General features: G+C 37.1%; 1 pseudogene; it reads left to right on the top strand.

Moving 5' to 3' along the window:
- The first annotated feature begins 1289 nt into the window (after positions 1 to 1289).
- On the top strand, positions 1290 to 1408 carry LOC123568866 (5S ribosomal RNA; annotated as a pseudogene).
- The last annotated feature ends 9354 nt before the right edge of the window (positions 1409 to 10762 follow it).

Raw genomic sequence — 10762 nt, 5'->3', positions numbered from 1 at the left:
GATGCTGTTGAAGCGACCTACCTAAGTAATGAGCAAACGCATCAACCGTGGCCACTGTTAGCCTTGGAGCATATCCTCCAAATAACCCACATCAAGCCTCAGGCATCTTATGTGTATGGAATAGAGGGCGAGACAGGGAACAGCTAAAGACTAACCTCATGTAGCGCTTAATATCTGCCAGGACTTGTTCTGAGCATGTTACAAATATTAGCTCATTTAATTATCATAACAACCGTACTTTACATAGTAAAACATAAAGAGGAAATAAAAATAATAGCTAGAGGCCGGGTGCAGTGGCTCATGCCTGTAATCCCAGCACTTCGGGAGGCTGAGGCAGGTGAATCACAGGGTCAGGAGTTCGAGACTAGCCTCGTCAACATGGTGAAACCTTGTCTCTACTAAAAATACAAAAATTAGCCAGGTGTGGTGGCGGGTGCCTGTAGTCCCAGCTACTCCAGAGGCTGAGGCAGGAGAATTGATTGAATCCGGGAGGCAGAGGTTGCGGTGAGCCAAGATCGCACCACTGCACTCCAGCCCGGGCAACAGAGTGAGACTCTGTCTCTAAATAAGTAAATAAATAAAATAGCTAGAGCAGTCGTCAACAAGCTGCAGCCAATGAACCAAATTGGCCCACCACCTGTTTTTGAAAATAAAGTTTTATTGGAACAGAGTCACAACATTCATTTACATATTGTCTATGACTGCTTTCACAATACAGTGGCAGAGTTGGATAGTTGTAACAGAGATCACTTGGCCCACAAAGCCTAAACTATTTACTATCTGACCCTTTACAAAAAAAGCTTTGCCAACCTCTGATTTAGATGAATACTCCTCTTTTGGCATGTATATTATAAGGACACTTTTTTAATGCATCTGACCCTCCCATGAGACTATAAGCTCTTTATATGCAGTGAATATGCTTTATTCATCCTCACAACTTAGCAGCTGGTACAGTGGCTGCCATAGAGTGGACCTAGAACAAAAATGTGTAAAGTTTCAGGAAAAATTGTGAGTAATAACAATAGACTGTTATAAGTTTCGTAGATATAATATAATACCTAGACCAAACACTAAAGAGCTATCAAAGAGGCACATTAAAAAACAATATGGTAAATCAAAATGGGATTCTAAGAAATGACCAACTAACTCACAGGAAGGGCAAGGAAAAGAAAACAGAAAGACAAAAAAGAGTGAACAAACAGAAAACGAAATATAAAATGGTAGACTTAAGCTCTAACATATCAATGACACTAAATGTAATAGTCTAAATACACCAGCTGAAACACAGAGTCTATGGCCATACCACCCTGAATGCACCTGATCTCATCCAATCTTCGAAGATAAGCAGGGTCAGCCCTGATTAGTACTTGGATGGGAAACCACCTGGGAATACCAGGTGCTGTAGGTTTTTTGTTTCTTTATTTGTTTTGTTTTTTAGACAGGGTCTTACTCCGTCACATAGGCTGGAGTGCAGTAGCTCACTGCAACCTCTGTCCCCCAGGCTCAAGCAGTTCTCCCACCTCAGCCTTCCAAGTAGAAGTAGCTGGGACTACAGACACTTGCCACCACACGTGACTGATTTTTTTTTTTTTTTTTTTTTTTTGTAGACACTAGGTCTCACTAAGCTGGTCTTGAACTCCTGGGCTGAAGCTATCCACCTGCCTTGACCTCTTTTGAATTACAAGCGTGAGCCACCATGCCCAGTCAGTAGGTTTTTTCAAGACTGGAATCGTGTATTGAAAAAACAAATTAAATTAAAATTAAAAGAGTGGATTAAAAAACATGACTCAACTATGTGCTACCTATAAGAAACTCACTCCAAAGACAATAACATAGGTAGGTTGAAAGTAAAAGGATGGAAAAGGTTGTATTCGTTTCCTATTGCTACTATGACAAATTACTACAAACTTCATGGCTTGAAAGAACACAAATGTGTTATCCTACAGTTTTGTAGGTCAGAAATCTGATACAGGTCTTACAAGGCTAGAGTCAAGGTGTTGGCAGGGCTGCATTTACTTCTGGAAACTCTGGAGATAATTTGTCTTCTTGTCTTTCCCAACTTTCTAGCTTCTAGACGTCATCCACATTCTTTGGCTCATGACTCCCTTTCTCCATCTTCAAAGCCAGCAATGGAAGGTGAGTCCTTGTTAGATCACATCACTCTGACCTCCTCTTCTGCCTCCTTTTTCCACTTTCAAGAATCTTGTGATTACATTGAGTCCACCTGGATAACCCAGGATACCCTCCTCATCTCAAAGTTCTTAATTTAATCACACCTGCAAAGTCTCTTTTGCTGTATAAGAACATTCACAGGTTCTGAAAATTAGGACGTGAACATATTTAGAGTCATTATTCTGCCTGCAACAAAGGTATATCATGTAAACTTTAATCTAAAAAAGCAGATGTGGTTATGTTAATATGAGATAAAGTAAACTTCAGAGCAGTAATTATTACCAGAGACAGAGAGGGATATTACATAGTGGTAAAAGGGCCAATCTACCAAAATAAAATAAAATAAAAAGACAGTCCTAAGTGTGTATGTACCAAACTACAGAATTATAAAATATGTGAAGTAAAAACTGATAGTAGTGGAAGAAGAGACAAATCCATAGTAGACAGAAATCAAAAAAGAACATAGAAGAACTCAATGCATCATCAATCAACAGGATCTAATTGCTATTTATACAACACTCCACCCAACAACAGCAGAACATACATCCTGTATATTCTTGTGTGTATATACTCATGAAACATATACCAAGATAGACCATATTCTGGGTCATAAAACAACCTCAACAAATTGTTAAAAAATTGAATCATACAGAGTGTATTCTCTGACCGCATGGAGCCAAACTTGAAATTCATCACAGAAAGATAATAGGAAAATCTCCAAACCCTTGGAAGCTAAACAATATACTTCTAAACAATCCATGGGTCAAGAGGCAGCCTCAAAGAAATACAAAAAAACATGTAAATAAATAAGAAAAACATATAAAAATCCAAATTTGTGTCACAAATTTTCCAGCAGTACTGGAAGGAAAATTATAGCCCTTAAATAAACATATTAGAAAAGAGAAAAAGTCTCAAATCAATAATCTAAACTCATACCTCAAGAATATAGAAAAAGAAGAGCAAAGTAAACCCAATGCAAATAGAAGGAGGACTTGATAAAGATAAAAGCAAAAATCAGTGAAATTGAAAACAGAAAACATAGAGAAAATCAACATATATAGAGCTTTCTCTTTGAAAAGATTAATAAAATTGATAAATCTCTAACAAGACTGACAAAAATAGAAGACACATGTTAACATCAAGAATGAGTAGAGAGTATAACCACATATCAGGCAGACATCAAAAGGATAATAGGAATACTATGAACAACTCAAAACAAATACCTTTGACAACTTAGGTGAAATGGACCAATCCTTAAAAAAGACAAACTACCACAACTTACCCAATATAAAATTGATAATTCAAATATCACTATAACTATCAAGGATATTGAATTTGTAACTTAAAAATCTTCACCAAAAAGAAATGTACTGGCCAAATTGTTTCCCTGGAGAATTCTACCAAACATTTAAAGAAAAATTACTACCAACGCTACATAGTCTCTTCTGGAAAATGGAAAAGGAGAGAAAATTTTCCAATACATTTTGTGAAGCTAGTATTACCCTAATACCAAAGCCAGCTAGAGATACTGCAAAAAGACAGAAAACTACAGGCCAATATTGTTCCTAACTATAGATTAAAAAAATATTTAGCAAAATATTCATGAGAATTCACCAACATATAAAAAGACATATACACCATGAGTGAGTGGATTTATTCCAGGGATACAATACTAGTGCAGTATGTAAAAATTCACGTAATATACCTTATTAAAAGGCTAAAAAAGAAAGACTACATGATTATATCAATTGATAAAGAAAAAAATGACAAAATTTAGGACCTATTGATGATAAAAATGGTCAGAGAAGCAAGAATAGAAGGGAATGTCCTCAACTTACAAAAAACATCTATAAAAAATCTGCAGCTAACAATATACTAAAGACAAAATAATTTGCCCCCAAGACTGGGAACAAGCCAGGAATAGCAGTGAGCTCCTATCGTCCCAGCTACTCAAGAGGCTGAGGTGGGAAGATTGCTTGAGCCCAAGAGTTTGAGACCAGCCTAGGCAACACAATGAGACCCCTTCTCAAAAAAAAAAAAAAAAAAAAAAAAAAAAAGGCTGGGTATGGTGGTTCACACCTGTAATCCTAATGCTTTGGGAGGCCAAGGCAGAAGTATCACTTGAGCCCAGGAGTTCAAGATCAGCCTGGGCAACATAGCAAGCTCCTGTCTCTACAAATTTTTTTAAAAAGTTAACCAGGCATGGTGGTACACGACTGTAGTTCTAGCTACTTGGGAGGCTGATATGGGAAGACTGCTTGAGCCTGGGAATTCAAGGCTGCAATAAGCAATGATCACACCACTGTGTTCTAGCCTGGGTGACAGAGTGAGGGCCTGTCTCTAAAAAGGAAACAACAACAACAACAAACAATTGGGAACAATATTCTTAATCTTGTTGAGAACTATCAACATCTATCAACATATCAACAAGCATGACTAATGGCTATCTTTCTCATTACTCATATTCACCATAGTACTGGAACTTATAGCCAGTGCGATAAGGCAAGAAAGAAAAAGCATAGAGATTGGTAAGAAATAAAATGGCTTTTATTTGCGTATGTGGAAAATGTCAAGAAATCTATTTTTAAAAGTTAAAAAAAATTCTAGAACAAGTGAGTTCAGCAAGGATGCAGGATACAGAAAAAATACATAAATCAATTGTATTTTTTTTTTTTTTGAGACAGAGTCTCACTCTGTCATCCAGTCTGGAGTGCAGTGGCATGATCTCAGCTCACTGCAAGCTCCACCTCCCAGGTTCATGTCATTCTCCTGCTTCAGCCTCCCGAGTAACTGGGACTATAGGTGCCTGCCACTATGCCTGGCTACTTTTTTCCATTTTTCAATAGAGATGGGGTTTCACCATGTTAGCCAGGATGATCTCGATCTCTTGACCTCGTGATCCACCTGCCTTGGCCTCCCAAAGTGCTGGGATTACAGGCGTGAGCCACCACACCTGGCCAAATCAATTGTACTTTTGTACACTTGCAATGAACACGTGGACACAAAAGTGCAGTACTATTTATAATTGCTATAAAAGCAGGTATAAATCTAAGAAACATGTACAAGACTGGTATGCAGGAAACTACACAACATTCATGAAATCAAAGAAGATCTAAATAATGGAGAGAAAGACATGCTCCGTTCATGAATAGAAGATTCAACATAGTAAAGTTATCTATTGTCCTCAAATTGATATATAGGTTTAACGCAATTCCTGTCAAAATCCCAGCAAGATATTTTGTAGACTGTATTATTCTAAAATTTATAAGGAAAGACAAAGAAACTATAAGAGCCAAATCAATGTGAAAAAGAAAAATTAAATAGGAGGTAACTCAGTCTACCAGATTTCAAGACTTACTGTATAGCCACAGTAATAAAAACTGTAAAATTGGCAAAGTGATAGGCACATAGATAAATGAAACAGAACAGAAAATCTAGAAATAGACTCACACAAATATGCCCAATTGATTTTTACAAAGGTGCAAAAGCAATTCAATAGAGAAAAGACAGGCTTTTCAACAAATGGTGCTGTGGAGAAACTGAACACCCATACATACAAAAAAACTGAAACTAAAACTAAAATCTCACATCTTATACAAAAGTTAACTCCTAATGAATAATGGACTTAAATGTAAAATGTACGATTACAAAACTATTAGAAAAAATAAGAGAAAATCTATAGGATCTAAGGCTAGACAAAGGGTTCTCAAACTTGACACCAAAAGCACAAGCCATAAAGGAAAAACTGATAAATTCATTAAAATTATGAGCTTTTGTTCCGTGAAAGATCCTGTGGAGAGGACGAAAAGGCAAGCTATGGACTAGGAAAAAATATTTGCTAACTACTTGCCTGACAAAAGACTAATATCTAGAACGTATTTTTTAAACTTTCAAAATCAAACAGTAAAAACAAATTCAGTTGGAAAATGAGCAAAAGACATAAACAGACATTTCATTGAAGAGGACATAGAGATGGTAAATAAGCACATGAAAGGATATTCAACATCATTAGTCATTAATGGCATGCAAATTAAAACCATAAAGAGATATCACTACATACCCATCAGAATGAATAACGGAAAAAAATAGTGACAACAGCAAACGTTGGCAAGGATGCAGAGAAACCAGAACATTGCTTTTGGGAATGTAAACTGGTATAGCCACTCTGGAAAACAGCCACTTTCATTAAAAAACAACTAAATATCCAACTACCATATGACTCACCAATTGCACTCCTGGACATTTGTCCCAGAGAAAGAAAGCTATATTCACTCAAAAGTCTGCATATACATATTTATAGCAGCTTTATTTGTAATTGCCAAAAACTGGATGTCCAGATGTCCTTCAGTGGGCAAAAGGTTAAACTAACTGTGGTATATCCATACCACAGAAGATTACTCAGCAATAAAAAGAAACAATAATACACAGAACCTGAATGAATCTCTAGAGAATTATGCTGGGAGAAAAAAAGCCAATCTCAAAAGGCTAGACATATTGTACAATTCCATTTACATAAAATTGTGCAAGTGACAGAATTACAGACAGAGGACATATTAGTGATTGCCAAGGAGGGCATGGGGGCAGATTGGAATGGGGATATGACTATAAAAAGGCAACAGGAGAGATCCGTGTGGTGATGGGAAATGTTCTATATCTTTAATATGAATATTAATATCCTGCTTGTCACATTATACTATGGTTTTCAAAATGTCACCACTGGCGGGAACTGCGTAGAGGGTACATGGAATCCTTCTGCACTGTTTCTTACAACTACATGTGAATCTATAATAATCTCAAAATTAAAAGTTTAATGAAATTTTGATATCTTTCATTTAGGACTTCATAGACAAATTAATAATAAGCCCTTATAATTGTATGACCTTTATAGTCTTAAAGGAGGTTACACATTCATCATTTTGCAGAACCACTGACTCATTCATTCATTCATGAGTCATTTAAACAAATTTAGGCAATCATTAAAAAATTATCTATCAAGCATAGTGCTTAGGCTCAGATTACGGTTATAAATCCTCTAATTCTTTCTCTCAAGCTGCTCACAGTCTTTTTATTCTCACTAACTACCTGAGGTGAGTAGGGTGGGTATTATCATTTTTGTTTTGTAACTGAAGAAACTGAGAACCAAAAGGTATGTGACTTGTCCAAAGTCACACAGTTACTTCACCATGAGGCTAGCAGTAGAACTGGAGTCTTCTCCCTGTCTTAGATTCTCTCCATTTCACACATGTTAAAGCAAAATGGCAAAGAATACAGGCTTTGGAGTTCAGATAGGCTCAGTTCCATCATTTCTTAGCTGTTTGCCCTTGGGTAAGTACATCAATGGCTCTAGGCCTCAGTTTCTTCCTCTATAGAATAGAAATAATGGTTCCCATCTTACAGAATTCTACAAGATTTCAATATGTTAATACATGCATTATGCTTAAAATAGCACCCAACACATAATAACAGCTAAAAAAAAATTGCACCTGACATTAGATATTGCCCTTGCACCAAATAAGTAACATAATGGGAACTATAATAATCTAGAATTAATAGTTCATACAAATACATAGCATGTCTTCTGTAAGTCTTCCAACTGTCATTAAACATCAGTTAATATCCATACATTGCTATGAGGCAAATGGGTAGAAATATTTAAGGTTTCTGTTTGAGAGAATAGAGAAGTAGCATGTTTGGTAGGGCACTAAGATGTCTCAAAGACAGTATTGAGACAGAAGTTAAAAGCCCCTTTTGTTCATGATTATTTTTAAGGAAATTTAAACATAAGACCCATTTCAAAACATCTCATATTGGCCACAAAGGGAAGCTGGGGTGTCCATTCCTCGTTTGTACCTTGTAATTCTCTCCCCGCTGTTTAACTGGTGACCATATGTCAGGATGTGCATGTGTTTTATGCAGCCAGATGGATGAGGCATAAAGACCATAATCAGTTCCCTCCCATAACAATACCCTATTTTTTCACCTGTCTAACAATCATGGATTAATTATGAGCCTCGTCTCCTCAACAGGTGGTGCCTGTGATCCCATGACCATATCAGATCCACCTTCAAAATCAAGCAGGTAAACAGTCTATCCAGAATTTCTAGTATAAATGTTCATCAGCTGTATATGCAAGCAGGTAGGGCAGGTGTGGTCATTAATTTACCAGACTGTTCTTTGACTTGGTATTTCAGTGTCTGATGTCTGTTGACAGAGTTGACAAGGCAGTTCTAAGCAGCCCCATTATGGATGTCAGCTTAAATCAGGCCATGCTAGGTCTAACATTCAAAGATTTGCCTAACTATTTCCAAGTGGGACACTGACATGATGCCTTCTCTCCTCACTCACTACCTTCTTGGAGGCACCTGGCACTCACCAGTTTCTGTAGTGGCTATGTCAGGGATGCCTAAAATAGTTCCAACTTCAAACGTTCTCTTGGTCAATCACACAAACTACCAGAGCCATTGAAGCATGTACCTTTCAGCCTGTCTCTTGTATCTCTAAATGGCACAAAAATTCTTGTTCAAACTATGTGTTCTAAGATCCAGAAAATAAAGTCACTATAGTTTAAGGCCCAAAGACTAGAAATAGTTGATGTTAGATGTAAAAGGAAAGCAAGTTATTTTTCAGCCATGACACTGCTGAAAAGGCATGTAGGATGCTGCACAACCAAGGAAGAGCTCATATGCAATGGCTTAACTTATGAGCTAAGCTAACTGCATTCTTCATGGAAAACGACTTTTACTTGAAGGACTGACAGTCATTCGGACTTGGGTATTTGACAGGCATTTTCTTAAAAATGAATTAAGTGAGCTTTTCACTTCAAGGAAAACAAATGACTTATTTATTTGTCAATATCAAAAGTTGAGCTGACAAATAAGAATGAGAATTTTGGAAAGCTTTCATCAACAGCTATGTGACTTACACAAATGTGAGAGATAAACACTGGGACGTTAAGTTTGAATGAAATCCCCAAGCAGATAGAAAAGAAGAGCGTTGTGAAACCCTCCTAGAGGATGGAGAGGGGAAAAAAAGCAGAAAGAGAAGAGATTAAATATGAGCAGTCAGGGAAGTGGAAGAAGAACCAAAATAGAGTCATGGAAGGCAAGAGAGGAAAGAAATCAATAACACCAAAGGCTGCCGAGAGCAGCCTGCATTTGTCTACACAGAGGATTTCGCCAACAGAGCCTGGAAGGCAGTAAATGCTGGGTTCTGTTTTTGAGAAATGCTGAGACATCTGATTGGTAGGCCCAAAAGGGATGTGAGATGGTGGCCTGTTGAAGAGGCAGGAACATGGGAGACCCAGCCTGCTTGTTGGTCTTTGTGGATGATAGCTCAGACAAGATCCATAACTGAAATTAGACTTCAGGTCTTCTTGTTTCTGGCCCAAGACTTGATTATTCTTGCGTTTCAAAGCTTTTTTCTTGCTTCTAATATTTGAAACAGATGTTGTGAAATCTATAATTTCCAGCTTTGAAATGAATTCATATGTTAACCTCCCATTTCTCAGATGCATTCTGAAGAAACAGTACTAACTGTGACACAAGGTTAGAACATCAAAATGTATAATCCAACTAACCTGGACTTGCTTGTGCTCTAAGGTTCCTCCAGCAAGGGGTCACAAATATTAATAAAATATAACTCTGCCTCCCAAAAGCCTTGGTGACTAAGTACTTAGGTTCTCACTGAAAACCTCTACTGAGTTATCTTGAAAGGGTTCCAAGGAAAGGTTTCACAGGCGCTTCTCAAACCATTGGTGCTGAAGGAGCAGGATTTCGAAATCTCCAATCCATCACGGACTGATGCTTTTGTAAAATGCAACCAAAGTAGATAATTTGAAAAAAAACTAAATGAATATGTAATACGAGTCCAATATTTATGGCTAGATCCAACAAATATAAAATTAAATTTCAGTAAATATTATCAGAACTAGTGTAACATAGGAGATTTTAAAATTGCAGAAACTCAAAGGATTATAAATCATGCTGCTATAAAGACACATGCACACGCATGTTTATTGCGGCACTATTCACAATAGCGAAGACTTGGAACCAACCCATATGTCCATCAATGATAGACTGGATTAAGAAAATGTGGCACATATATACCATGGAATACTATGTAGCCATAAAAAGGATGAGTTCATGTCCTTTGTAGGGATATGGATGAAGCTGGAAACCATCATTCTCAGCAAACTATCACAGGGACAAAAAATCAAACACCGCATGTTCTCATTCACAGGTAGGAATTGAACAATGAGAACACTTGGACACAGGAAGGGGAACATCACACACTGGGGCCTGTCGTGGGGTGGGGGGAGGGAGGAGCGATAGCATTAGGAGATATAGCTAATATAAATAACGAGCTAATGGGTGCAGCACACCAACATGGCACATGTATACATATGTAACAAACCTGCACATTGTGCACATGTACCCTAGAACTTAAAGTATAATTTTAAAAATTAAATTAAATTTTAAAAAGAAACAGAAAAAAATTGCAGAAACTGTATACACTGACATTGTGCATATGTAATAAAATCATTATTACATTTGTAACTTTTGTTGTTCTGTGATTATAACTAAACACTTAT

Source organism: Macaca fascicularis, chromosome 14 (assembly GCF_037993035.2).
Source record: "Macaca fascicularis isolate 582-1 chromosome 14, T2T-MFA8v1.1".
Taxonomy (NCBI): Eukaryota; Metazoa; Chordata; class Mammalia; order Primates; family Cercopithecidae; genus Macaca; species Macaca fascicularis.
The sequence above is the reverse complement of the archived record's forward strand: the minus strand, read 5'-3'. Positions and strand labels throughout refer to the sequence as shown.